The 14,674-nt window shown below is 40.2% G+C and overlaps 1 protein-coding gene across 1 annotated transcript in view; it reads right to left on the bottom strand.

Annotated features, from left to right (window-relative positions):
• The window catches only part of LOC105939479 (zinc finger protein GLIS2), a 36,126-nt gene extending 22,623 nt beyond the window's left edge, over positions 1-13,503 (bottom strand). The window contains exon 1 of the mRNA XM_021307946.2: positions 13,028-13,503. The gene's annotated coding sequence lies outside the window, so the exon portion shown is untranslated. The remainder of the gene's footprint in view (positions 1-13,027) is intronic.
• Between the last annotated feature and the right edge of the window lie 1,171 nt (positions 13,504-14,674).

A 14,674-nucleotide genomic window follows, 5' to 3' on the forward strand; every position in this document is an offset into this window, starting at 1 on the left:
ATTTTCTAAGCCCTTTGTTACTGTTTTGTGATGCTAACGGTGAATAGCCTGGTTACACAGCATATGAACTATGAAATTTTACTGGGTTTCAAGCTTTGAACTGGAACATGAATAAATTGGTTTTGATGCAATTCCCAGATATTACATTTTTAGTTTAAACGCAAAAGTAGCAAACAGCACTCAGTCCTGGGTCGTTTTTGTCCTCGTCAATTCTGACAGGGATTTCTTCAGGTTTTCCCATTGGCCCTTTTTTTTTTTTAAGAAGGTTCTGATAAGGCAAGTGACATTGTGCTTGATCTAATGTTGTAGCCGTTGGTGCTCTAAATCACTTTTAATTTTAACTTTTTACCTTTACAATGCCAATTGTCTGCTGAGTGCCAGTAAAGGAAGCACACAAATCTATTAGTGGTACTTGTGCCACAGCGTAAGAACCATCGTATTAGAAGCCTGTTTTGTATTATGTCAGCTTCTAATCACAGCATGATGTCAATGCCAGCATTCAGGATGCTGACCTTCATTCGTGACGCAAAATGTGGTTGGACAGGAAAACGAGAGAGCGAAGAGGGGGTGAAAACCTCCAACAGAAATTGCAGGACATGGACTCCCACCCTTTCCTATCCTCACAGTTTTTCTATTATTTGTCTTAGTATTACTCTCCCACCCTCTCTCCCTTTGGCTCTCTTGCATCTCAACAGTGCTAAATGATGCAACTTTGCACAGCGAGTCTGCAATAGCCACCAGTAGAGCCTGTAGATTGTCTCACACTGACACTGGCGTCTTCTTCTCTTAGAAAGGGAGTGGCAGTAGTTGTCTGGACCAGAGGACTGGGGGAGTAACCTCACAAAGAGGGGCCTATTTTTCACTTGAAAAACACTTTACTGGCCTTATGTACATTTATAAGGAAGGCAAAGAAGCTTAAAAGTGTTGATTCATCCACAAGAGACGTTATAAAACATGGACTGGGTGGAATTAAGGAAGAAAGACAAAGCTTTTTATTTTAAACTACACCTATGCAATATTTAACAGAAACCTCAAACCATCACACGTTTTATTTACAAAACCGTCTTAACTTGAAAAGCGGTAAAATATCACCTCAGTAAACATAAAAAGTTTTCTAATTAAAACTGTCCGGACAGACATTTTGGGACAGGGATATTGACCCTTTCAAGTTGCGGTGTTATGTCTTAAAACCGACTTTAAAAATGAATCTCTTCTGGCAATGTTTTACTGACTGAAAGACACAGTTTTGTAAGCAATTTGTTTTTTCTCAGAAGTAAAATTTTCAAAGATTTCTGTTGGAAGAAACTAAAAGAATGGTCCCCAGATGTTTTATTCTGTTATATTCTGAGTGGGAAAGTCAGATTTCTTAGCAACAACAACGTCAAAATGCAAGATGGCTGCCTCTAGCATACAACAGAGATATAGACACAATAAAAAACTGTTAATTTGTGCTTCTAAAAATTGCAAATTGCATCGGATTAAAATTGGACACGGCAAACCTCCTTTAGTAAAAATGTTGCGGAGTTTGGAGGTCCAACATGCACAGTAAATATTTGGTTGCTTTGCAAATGGTAGTTAGCATAGTCACTGAACATAGAAAATACCAGTGTTTTCCCAACTTGGACCTAGAATAGGGTGGAGTTGTTTTTTCTTTCCCAGATCCGAGTTCTGACTTCAAAGGGAAATGGACCACCTCATAGGAAGGCAATTTTTTAACGTTTATATAAAAAAAGGTTTCTGACTACCACCAAAGGTAGTCTTCTTTAAAGGACTGTAGCAGATCTAAAACTTTACCTGATGTCAACATAGATTTCATCACATTAACAAAATGGGCAATTCCATTCACTGTCTATACCTACTTATCCATGCAGGGTCACGTGGATGAGAGGCAGGGTACACCCTGAACAGGCTGCCAGTCCATCGCTGGCATTTTGCTGTGAAAGGGCAATTTATAGACCAATTAACCTAACAGAGTTTTTGGACCCTCCATACATAGGGAGACCATACAACCTTCATGCAGAAAGACCTCAGGCCAGGGTTCAAACCTGGGACTTTCTTGATGCAAGGTGATAGTGCTACCAACTGTGCTGCTATGCAGCCCTCAAAGGCACATGTTTATTTAAAATTTCCAACATCAAGGATCAAGTAGCCAGAAGTTTTATTGTCATTATGTGTTACCAGAATTTTGATGAGGCAACACTGGCCAACAACAACAACACTCCCGGAGGGGCTTGAGCCTGCATATATGTCTCAACAGCATATAGCTTTTAACTGCTCCTGTGCTTATATTCAAGTCAAATAGATAGCATTCTATAATACCGTGCAATATATTTTGTTGCAGGATCGTGCAATTTGCATGAATGTCCAAACAGACAGTCCCTAAGAGATTTAGGTGTGTTAATACTCATTATCTACTGGGAATTAGTATAAATGATCTTCATCAGATCAGAAACCTGTGTAACCAGTAGTGTGTTTGTAACATTTATCAGATTATGAACTGGACTGATGGTTTGTTCATTTTCAGCAAGGGGCGATAGCCTTCAAAGCTTTAGGAAAGAAGCTGTTTTTAAGTCTTTTAGTTTTAGATGTAATCTTCCGGAACCATTTCCCAGACATTTTGGGACAAACAATGCATAGCCAAGGTGGGTGGGATCTGTGGCGATACGTCTGGCCTTCTTCTAGGTCCTGTACATGGCATCCCAAAATCCCCTGTGAAGTCCTCACCACCCGTGCAAAATCCTTCCTCTCCTGTACTGTGCAGCTCCCAGACCACACAGTTATGCTGAGACACAAAATGCTTTCTATTGTAGCTCTGCAGAGGTTTTTTAACAGCTTAATTGAAAGTCCAGTCCGTTTCAGTTCTTGAGAAAGAAGATCTTATGTTGGGCCTACTTTACCAGGTGGGAGGTGTTCACAGACAAGAGGAGATGTGAATGTTCAGAAACTTTATGCTGTCCACATGCTCCACCACCTCCCCCTGTAAGCAGTAAGGAGTGTGTTTGGTCTTCCTGGACCACTATGGCCTCCTTGGTCCTGCTGGTGTTCAGGATCAGGTTGTTCCTGGAGCACCACTGTGACAAATTGCAGACATCCTTTCTGTAGTGGGTCTCATCATTGTTGGAAATGAACCCCACCACAGTGGTGTCGTCCGCAAACTTCACCACTGTGTTTGTTCGATGGATAGCAGAGCAGTTGTGGGTGAAGAGGGTGAAGAGAGCAGGGCTGAGGAGAAAACCCTGCAGCGTGCTGGTGTTGAGGATCAGTGGAGTAGATGTGTGTTTCCCCATCCTCACCACACGGGGCCTGTTGGTGAAGAGCAGTGAGGAATGCCACTGAGCAGAGAAGTGGAGATAATCCCAGGTTGTGGAGCTTTAGAGCCAGCATGTCTGGGAGCACGGTGTTTAAGGCTAAGCTGAAGTTCACAAATAGCATCCTAACCTAGGTGTTAGGATGCTGCAGATGAGTCAGAGCTATGTGATAACGAGACAGCATCCTCTGTAGAGCGATCCTCCCTGCAGGTGAACTGCAGGCTGTCCAGGCCAGCAGGGATGGTTTCTTTGATGTATTTTAGGAGGATCCTTTCAAAGCACATCATGACGACAGCGGTCAGAGCAACTGGACGGTAGTCGTTCAGGCAGGGGATGGTTGTTTTCTTGGGAATGGGCACAATTATGGAGGATTTAAAGGCACGCAGGGGCCATGGAGAGCTGCAGAGAGAGGTTGAAGATGTCCATGCTAGTAGGTTACACGTCACGTGGATTGTTACTGCTGAAGTTGTCCTCGATGCGCTGCTCGTATCTGTGCTTTGTCCTTTGGATGCCAAAGTACTTCTGTGTTGGGTTTTTTTTGTGAATTTTGATAACTCTACGCATCTTGGTGGTTCTATTCTGAAATAACCCAGGTGGATCTAAAAGGGTATCATGATCGGATTAATTCATGTTGTGCCCATATAAATAGTACAATCCAATTATTTTTCTTATTTTTTGAGTCCGAATACATTTTAATCCGATCGTAAAAATGTAACTATTGCATAGCCCAAAAACAAGCTTCGTTGTTGTTTTCCTTTTTATGCTCATGATCTGACTTATTGTTTCTTCCATCTTTTGTGTGTTTCTTTATTGGTGTGTTGAGCAAAGGGTTTTCACTTAAATCAGTTTAATCCAATATGCCATCATTCATTCTTTTGCATTTAAGTTAATTACAAATCAATAGGGTCCAATTTAACCTTACTATAATCTAACTTAATTCAACAGCGTCAAAGCCAGCATGAGCACTTTTAAAATGTGAAACAGGTAAGGAAATTAGCAGATGGATTTCAGAGTCAGCTTTAGTTTGCTCGACCATTATATATGTCCTTGAGATGACGGGCAACAGTGAAAAGGAGAACTCCCTTTTTAACAGGAAGAAACCTCCAGGAGAACCCGACTCGCAGAGGACCCCGTCTTGATCAACCAGCTGCAGTGGAGAGGACAGGAAAGAGACACAGACGGACACGAAAGCACTGACCAGACTCAGGAAAGACAGCCATCTGCCATAACCGACTGAAGGTGAAAGCACAGGAAAGGGACACAAAGAGACACAAAGGTCACAGGACACAGATACCAGCTATGAGAAGGGAAAGTCGCAGCTGGGACAGCTTTGAAAGTATTCACACGGATGTGAAGCAATGTGGATAAAGAAAGCCGACCAATGAGAGGTGATAACAACGTCACTCAGCAGCCTCACGTAAGAGCACGACCAAAAACGAAAACCAAGGGTCACCAAAGCCATTCCTAATTACATCTAGTTTTAAGGAATGTATAACTTATAGTATGATGTGCACAGGAACAAAAATGTATGCTACTCTGTTTAAAATATAATGGGATGCTACAGTATATAAAGCAAACCGTATTGATCCAGGCACTGAACCCTGTTGAATGATAAATTAACAAATCATTTAAATAATTAAAAAAATTGTGAATAAATAATATTACTTTCATATCATTGTCCTGTTTTTTGATAAATATAAGATGTTCAACCAGTAAAAAGTAAGATAAGAGACTTTGTTTTGCTATGGTGAGATCTGACTAAAAGAAGCTGAACATACATTAGGTCTATCAGCAGCAAATACCCTATAGTTATAGTTGCTTCCCTAATTATTCAGTAGTTCACTGACACATGCTGTATTATTTTTTTAATTAATATTATTATTTAGAAAATAGAGCAATTTTAATGCTTTTAATGGGCAAACAGTTATTTCCCCCTCACTGATGCTTTTACTCATAGTTACACTCTGTTGTGCAGGCAAATAAGGGAAAAAAAGAAATAAAAAGGAGAACAAGGAGATACAAATAGTTTTAAAAGGCCCCTTACAAACACAGTGTCTTTGTACAGAGAAAAACAAGAGAGAAGAAAAGGGGGAAAAAATGGTAAAGAGGAAACAAGCACATTTCTCCAACTATCAAGGTGTGCCAAACAAGGCCAAAAATAGCCTAAAACCTGGATATAAATCTAGTTTTAGTTATGCTTTCTTTCCATTTCCATTCAGATTTGCCTTTGTGTTTTTCTCTTTCCACATTACCCTCATTTTTGTTTCCTAGCATCCCTCTTTCATTCCTTCTGTCATCCAGACCCAGAACACATAAACACATGTGTCTCACATTCCTCTGTGCAGAGCAGATTCACCCAATTTATTTTCACTGTGTGTGTGTGTGTGTGTGTGTGTGTGTGTGTGTGTGTGTGTGTGTGTGTGTGTGCGTGTGTGTGTGTGTGTGTGTGTGTGTGTGTGTGTGTGTGTGTGTGTGTGTGTGTGTCGCTTCATGAGTGTGTGTGAGCGCTAAGCCAGTAAATAATAACCAATCCCAGCTGTGTACTGTAGCCTGTTGGTCTTGTTCTCGGTTAGGAAACATGGATGGGTGGACAGATAGATGGACAGACAGACGGGCAGATTTTCAAAGACATTAAGATATTAATGTCATTGCACTGATAGTAGCTCATCATAGGAGCATGAGGAAAAAAGAAGCAAAGTCTTCTGACTTTAATCCAGTATGTGGGCAAAAAGAACACACAAATAACCACTGCACACCCATCTGTGATTGACATTTGATCCTAGCTCATAATTTATTAAAGGAACAATAGGCTAAATTTCATTATTTTTTGATAAAAACAACTAAAAATATGTGAAGAACTAAAGCCAATGTTTTTGATTGCCTATGGTATGAGGTCACTCACCATCTCTTTATGTTGTTCTCTAGTCTCTTGTTTACATAGCCAGGCCGGCCGCACCTCCATGTATGTATGCAGGCGTGCATGCATGTACGTGCATGTGAACTGCTGCCACTCAGGACTTAGCCCCTCCCTGCCCTAAAATATCATCGTCAGAGCAGCACAGAGTTGGAGCAACATGGCGGAGAGCACCCCCAGAAAATCTAAATGGTCTCTTCCTAACAGCATTATGAGTTACTTACTTACTTATTGTTGAGTTCCTTACTTCCACCAAAAGGTGATGCTGTTTTGCTGTGTTTTTATCCTTTAAGTATGTGCAGTGGAGGCGACAGGTTAACAGGGGAGGAAAAAGGAGGGCCTGGGTTGCAGCTGGAGGAAAAGTAGAGCTGTCATACATCTTGTTTTGGTCTACAGTCAGTGCTCAAGCCTCAACTGGTAGTGAAATATTACTTATTGCCCCTTTAACAACGTTTATATCTCTGTTATATTCCGGCACGTAGCTCCAGATAGTTATATTCATGAATTGTACAGGTTCAAACTTGAGAAAACTAAGAAAAAAAAAACAAGTGGGGAAAGAAAAAGCAAGAAGACAGACAACAACAAAGAGGGATGAAGTTACATGTGTAACGGCAAACTTTGATCTCAATGCATAACGGCGTGGAATTTGTTAGAATTTGTGTAGAAGTTGTAATTTGTGTTTGTGTCCTTACCAATGTTGCTAATCTGATGCACACAGGTGTGAGCCCTTTCTCCCAGAGCAGGGCTTTCATCCCTGAAAGTCTCCTTTTTCTAGACATAATCAGCCCAAGTTTCATGAGTTTTTTTACTGCACTATGGTGATATGGCTTTGAAAACGTTATTCTCAGTACTCAGTCTGTGATGCCTCTCAAACTATATGTCTGTCCGCAGTTAGCCTTCCCGGAAAAAACATGTTTTTTAGCCACGAATGCCACTTCAAACATAGTGTATAACTTGACCCATAGACACCAGTGAACACAAAAAAGTAAAAACCACGGTAAGACAACCTATTTTCTTCAACTTAATGCTCATAAACACCGGCAGTCGCCTCAGTGATCTTGCTGCTGACTTTATTATAGTTATCCGTGGTCATTGTGCCGTGAACTGTGTTGTGGCCACATCTCTCAGCTTTGGTTTGCTCCTTCCCTTGAGGTCAAGAGTCCCACTGTTTCAAAACGTGTTCTGAAGAGAGATGATGTTTTTGGTTTTTGATGGGTGAGAAGAAATCTGCGCTCTTCGTGTATTTGCTTTCATAAATCTCACTTGTCAAGTTTAGGACCTTTGGGAAAGGAGTGCTCACTCCCGTCCTTTTGGTCTGTTGCTAATTTGAGTCCACTTATCATTTTTGACAGTTACAAAAGTGTTTTTACATCAGGAAAACAATGCGTTTTCTGCTTTTCAAACTTGGTACTTGGCTGTTGTTCCGGACGACAGACCATAATCCATGTCTGGCAGCACCTTCCCATTTTAGAGGGGAATAGCTTCGAAAGATCAGAAAAGGGCCTTTTAAAACTTCTTATTTGCTTTAAGACAGAACGTAAAGGCAGATTGTATTTTTATATACCTTTAACAATTTTGTTGGCCGTCTCTAAAATATTTTGGGGTTTTTTGAAGACGTAGAAGACCGACGGGGAGGGAGGGGAGAGGCAAATATGAAAGGGTGGGAGGGTGAGATGGAGCAGGAGGGGGTGGGGGTGTCGAGTTGGGGTTTTTGGAATTTGGTCTGTGTTTGGTTTGGAAGCGAAGACCTCGTCTCTGGGCTCTCTGGAGGATAATGGAAAAGAGGGAGAAGAAAGGGAGGTTTATGGACATGTGTGTGTGGGTGTGTACCCTCACAGGTGGTCGGCACAAGCTGGTGGGGGGGCTTTGTGTGTCTGAAGACGTGTGCGTTCACTGAGCTGTGTCGACACGCTGGTGTTCAGGTGCTGGAACAAACAGATGGGAGTTTTGACCATGTCAGAATGAGAGCGAAGAGACGCACAGAGGAGGTGAATAAGACATTCCTGAGACGGAGGAGGAGGGGGGAAGGATGCAGGGAGTCAGTGGTTAGTTGGTGGTTTGAAACTAAGAGGAGAAAAATGACTGTCGGGTCCAGGGTTGGGCCCAAAATTGTTACCACAACCAGCCGGCGAGCCAAGGAAGGAGAGGAAAACACAGTCAAAAAGAGTTATATAGGAGGAGAAGCAAAAAGGGCCTCCTCCAACTTGAGGCCCGCAAACTCCGTCCTGTGCCGCAGGGGGAGAAATAGGGGGGGAGTGGTGCTTTTATAGCTGGGCTGAACCCACTGAACCCATCATGTACAAACAGCAGGGAAAGTATGGAAACAACAGCGGCCTGAGGCCAGCAGCTACACAGGGGGGCTTCCACAGGGGGTTTCAGGTTGGGGACCACCAGAGGACTGGACATTTGAGGAGCCGGGAGAGTGATGGAGAACTCTATCTCATGATAGCGCCTCTTCAACAATTTATCACTGGTGTGCTGCTTATTTAACTCTGATCATTTTTGTTGTTGTTGTTTTCTGTGTTTATTTCTTGACCTCCTTCCTCCCTCTGTCATTCCTTTCCTTTGCCTTTTGTCTAATTTTCTTGACTTTCATTCATTTTTTTTTTTTTTGCTTTCACATTGTTTCAGTATTCGCTGTGCTATGCCAATTACATATACATGTAGTATATACATAACCCATGCGTTTTATTTGACAATGCATTTTAGAGGGATTTTCTGTAAAAGACCAACACAAAGTTGCACAGAATTTTTAAATAAAAGGAAAATGATGAATAGTTTTCAACGTTGTGTACCGATAAATGACTTAAACGAGAGGGGCGTGTTTGTTTCTAGCCCCCTTTAATCCAATGCACCTAAGCAAAGTCCTGTACAACTAACTGCCTATAGCAACCATTCAGAAACCACCATAGAGTCTGCCTCTATTAATCTTATTATAAATACAGCTGTTCTGTTCTGTAAAGGCAACATTAGTGAACAAACGGCCTCATGAGGACCAACCAGCAGACAGGACATGGTGAAATTTAAGTTTATAGCATAATTTGGTAGATACAACCGCAAACCCACTAGGAAGTTCATGGCAACTCTAGAGGAGCTGTAGAGATCAACAGCTCAATTGGAATAATATGTTGACAGGACAGCCATTGACCATGCATTCCAGAATGCTGGCTTTAATGGAAGGATGGTATGAAGAAAGCCGTTGTTGAGAGATTGCCTTAAGAAGTCATATTTTTGCCACAATCCCACGTAGGGAAAGCAGTAAACCCATTAAAAAAGGTTCTCAGGTCAGATCGGATCAAAATGTATCTGTCTGGTCAACATGCAAGTGTCTAAGAAAGGTAACACAGTATATCATCCCAAACACGACCCATCCACCCCATAGTTCGGTCATCTGAATACTTCCCTTCAGCTTAGATTAATTACTGTGACTTTGGACTGGTGCACAACAACCACAAACATACAGTCTGAGCTAAAATGGAAGGGTTTGATCAAAGCGCATTCTTGTGTTGGAGTAGCCCACTTAAAGAGCCGACCTAAATCTGTGGCATAACCTGAAAGTTGCTGTTCAGAGGCGCTCTCCATCCAGTCTGAGCTTGAATTTATTTCTATTTTGTTAAGAAAATGTACAAAAAAAGTTACTAGATGTAACTAGCTGGTAGAGAAATACCACAAATAAGTTGTAGCTATAAGTGCTGAAAAAGGTAGTTCTTTAAAGGAGCAATAAGTGACATTTCACCACTAGGTGGTGCTTGAGCACTGTCTGTAGACCAAAGCAAGATGTTTACTCCGGCTGCCACCCAGCTTCTCCATTCCCTTCTCACGCATTGCCTTCTATGCTCATATTTGTAAAGGATAAAAACACAGTAAAGCAGCCTCACCTTTCGAAGGAACATTTCTAGTGAAGAAGTAAGTAACTCATAACTTTAAAATGCTGTTAGCAAGAGAACATTTTGATCTGCTTGGGGTTCTCTCCACCATGTGGCTCCACGCTGCACTACTCTGATGGAAGCATTTTAGGGCCGGGAGGGGCTAAGCTCTGGTTGGCAGCTGTTCACATGCACGTACGTGCACGCCCGCGCACGTACACGCTCGCACGGCCAGCCCGGCTTTGTAAACAAGAGACTGGAGAACAACAGAGATGTGGTGTGACCTCATGCTATAGGTCATCTGAAATATTAGCTTTAGTTCTTCACATCACTTCTTCATCAGTTCTTTCTATCTAAAGTAATGAAATTTCACTTATTGCTCCCTTAGGCATTGAATTAAATGGACAAAAAACTTTTCAGAATTTCAATTGTAAAAATGTTTAAAGAACATGTTCAGTCATTTGTCTGTCAGATAAAATTCCAGTAATATATATTGAAGTTTTTTGTTACAACATAAAGTATAAAAAGAATACTTTATTCCCATCTTCTGTCTTCTACTGTATTTCTTCCATTAACCCCCATTGCTCTGTGTTTATTTACTTGTTGAATTACTTCAAAGTGGTTTCCTCTTCTTTTTGTCCAACTTCCATAGTTTTCCTTAATTATTTGTCCTCCTTCTGTATACTCCTGTGTTATTTACTTACAACCCTCACTCCCTTAAACACATACACATTCTAAAAACCACAACACGCAAAAACAGACAGATCCCATATTTACAGTAAGAGCAGCATTCCCCTCCTGTAGCTGGTAGTGCTGTTAGATAAGGGCAGCAAGACAGATAGATGGAAGAATGATATGAAAGAGTTTGCCTGGCTCTGGGTCTTCTAGAAAACTCCACACAACTGTGGCTGCCCAGCCTCCAGAGAGTTATATGATGCAAGGAGCCTGCAACCTGCATTTTATGGCTTTACATGAATCACCCCTAAATCAACTTTGACCACCTTGTTACAAAATTTGGGGAATTCTGCGGTACTGATTAGTTCATAGGCCATTCCCAACAACCGCCCAGCCTTCTGGGAACAAGTCCAGCTAAAATTCAGATGTACCGTCTTAAAGAGATGTTTACGATTTCATGAGTGACAATGTGAAGGATTGAGGGAGTCCATGGATGCCTATATATTGGACATTACTGCCTGAACAGCTGAGTTTTATACATCCTGTACATCAGATGTTACCCTTGAGGTATGGATGCAAAGAAGCCCGTTAGGCATATAGGTTTGGAAAAAGTCTAAATTACCCAGACATGCAAATTATTTTATGTATAAAAGGAGGTTAATCGAAGCTAAATTCCCCTAAGTGGACATTTTTCAGTGTTTGACATCCATATTGCCACAATGAGGCACACAAGTTGTACCCATTCATCAATTTTCCATACCTGTTTAAACCTTGTAGGTGCCTGGATCTACCGGTCACTAAGCGAGAGGTGGGGTCATTCCTGGACACTTCACTAGTCCACCAAAGAGCAACACAAGGATGCACAACTAATAGCTAAAGCATTGTGGACAACATAGAGAACCATTGGGAGAACAATAGCAATCATTTTGCTATGAGAGTACAAGTTTTAAAAGAAAATTAATGGAGTTTCACTTTAAAGGTAAAAGAAAAAAAAGACAATTAAACTCAAACATTTGCACACTCCCTCCCTGGCACCATAAGAAGCAGGAAATTAGTATTCTGCCTTGATATTAACATTAAGATCTTAACATTCACTCTATTTGCAAATAATTTTGATAATAATTTGATCAATGTACATCGTTTATCTTAAGCCTATTAATAACTTGAGAGTGCAGCTGTTTTCTATTGGCTGAACATTATTGGTTGTTGAGCATTAGTGTTGCTCAAAAAAAGTTAATTGCTGCTAATGGGAAGCTCTACAAGCAGTTAAATCATTGGGTGTACTAAGTAGAACCTGAAAAACACTGACTCATTTTATTATTTTCTTTCATATAAAAATCCTTAAACTGAAATCTAAAATCCTCTCAGGACTCTAAAGTGGTTACTGTGGTGATTCCCACCTTTTTTGGGAAGCAGTGCAGATGGGTACCTTTCGTTTGATTAGCAAGGTAAACAGAAACGCTGAGAATTTAAGCATTAATAACTCAGGTTAGGCACAAAAATTATAATCTGTACCTAAAAAATTTCCCAATCTGTGTTTTTTTTAACAAATCTACAGTGGTTTATGTTGATATGTCAAGTTAATGAGACCAATGTTGTTGAACTATGAAACTACAAAGAGGCTGTTTTTTTTAATTCCTTTTGCAAAAACATTTTTATACTCAATTATACATTATATTGTTTTTTGTGTTTTTTAACGCTGCATCATTTTTCACTTCAAGTCAATAAAGCTGTTTTTGTTTTTATATATTTTTTTCTTTTTCTTTTTTAAAAATCAAATTAAAGCCAGGGATACAAGCTTGTGGAACTCCTCATTTATGAGGAGCAAGTATAGAAAGTGAAGAAATTGTGTCATTCTGAAAAAGAATCTGCCCTTTAAACACTTTTCTATGTGAAAAAAACAAATAAATAAATAAATACATATCAAAAATGTGTACAAAATGTGTCCAATAATACAAGAAAATCTTTCACACACAGAAAGTAAAGACAGTTTTACTTTATCCTTCTCCCTCTCTGTCTCTCTCTTCTTCAAACAATTAATTAATTAATTAATTGGTTAATCAATTAATTAATTAAAATTAAAAGCATAACATGCCTTGCAAGTCACTTATTGGCTCAGTAGTGATTTTTATCAGTTGGCTTTGAACTCAACAAAAGCAGCTGAGCAGGACTGAACAGTTTCCAACTTTTAAACTGGATTTGCACTTTTATTTATTTGTTTGTGAGACAACCTACTTTGTTATTGATCAAGTGTTGCTCTTTACCTTTTTAAGAGCGTCTCCGTTGCTTCTGTAGAAGATGCTGTCGATGTCTTCAAGAACAAAACTCCCCCAAATCAAGCCAGTTTGTGCGGCTCTCCTTGCAACATCTCCCAGTGAGTTATCAGTTGTAAGCCGGCTCTTCTCAAGATGAAATGAATGCTGGAAACAGTGTCTCTGCAGCGAACGAAGTGCTCAGTTTACAGGTAGGTAACCAAAAACCTTGTCAAGGAAATAGCTTGTCAGAATGACACTGCTGAAAATCAAAGAAGATCAAAAGGCAAGACAAACACAAGAAAAAACTGTCACCCAGGTTTGGGGGATGCGAATTTAAAATCTTCCACAGACCGTGAAGCAGAGGCTCTCCTGGAGGTGCATCGCCCAGTTGCGACGCTGGTCAACTGAAGCAAAGAGGAGCGGAGAGCCGAGAACAGAGTGTCCGAGAGCCAGGAGGCTGGCTGAGGGCGGAGAGGAGGAGGAGGAGACGCAGCCTCCTCTGCCAGCTGATTCTGACTGGGAATGGGAGGCATCACCACATACCTTTAAGTTGCAAAACATCTTCAAATGCAAATTAAAGGGTAGAAAGATACAAAAAAAGAACACAGTTTTTTTTTCGAGCTTAACATCTCAATCCTCTAAAAAAGGAGGGGCAAATTTAGTGGAATGATTAATAAAAAAAAGGTTGGAATAAAGATGCATGCATCCCAGACAGGCACTTTTTCTAGTTTTATTCCGTCTCAAGTAACAGCGCACATTGCCACCATCTAGTGGTTAAAGCATGACACTACACCAACTCCCTCAAGAACCAATTAAATCCCTAAAATTTGGATCGGTCTCAAAAATAGAATAAAATTGTTTTTTTTTTCTTTTAAAGGGATGCTTTTAATTAGGTTATTTGATTTTAGACAGGTGGGAAAATATAAACAATAATATAATGTTCTGGTTTGACTCAGGGTAAGTCACGTTTTGCACATGGATCAAAATATTACAAAGATAAATTGGTTAAGTTTGTATTTTTTTTCGTTTTTGTTTATTGTTATAATTGTATTTCGAAAATAAAATGCGTTTTTGCAGAAGTTGACACTTCCTTGTGAAATTGTATGTGTAATATCAGCTAGTTCAGTCAAAACTACGAGTTCTCCACTGAGCTTTACAAACTTGTTGTTTGCAACATACTGGGGGCATTGCCGCTCTGGTTACAGAAGAATTTCTAAACTACTAAACGTCTCAGCTAACCCCAAATGTGGAAGTGAAAAGAACACAATGAAAAAAAGAATGAAGAAGATTTTACCAAGAAACCATTGCTAAAAATGTGCTGCTATCTGTCAGGATGATGATAATAAACAAGGGTGGACATTTCCCAAACACATCCAAGAAAATAAAGCTGCTGGAAAGGCACAGCACAGTAGTTCCCAAGAGCCCCTCATCTTGCAACCCACCAGTTTAACAACACATGCACACATTTTTATATAAATACTTGTCAACGTACAATACATTTTTTTGTAAATCTCAAAATTTGGCAGATTTTACAGATGTGCCTTGTTTTGTCAGTGTCATTTTCTCTGAATTATTGTGAAAAATTCAGTTCATCACAGCAGTTGGCTTGTATTTTCTGCACCTTTTTATTTTCATGTTTCATGTCTGTTGAATTTG

Source organism: Fundulus heteroclitus, chromosome 5, assembly GCF_011125445.2.
Source record: "Fundulus heteroclitus isolate FHET01 chromosome 5, MU-UCD_Fhet_4.1, whole genome shotgun sequence".
NCBI classification, from domain to species: Eukaryota; Metazoa; Chordata; class Actinopteri; order Cyprinodontiformes; family Fundulidae; genus Fundulus; species Fundulus heteroclitus.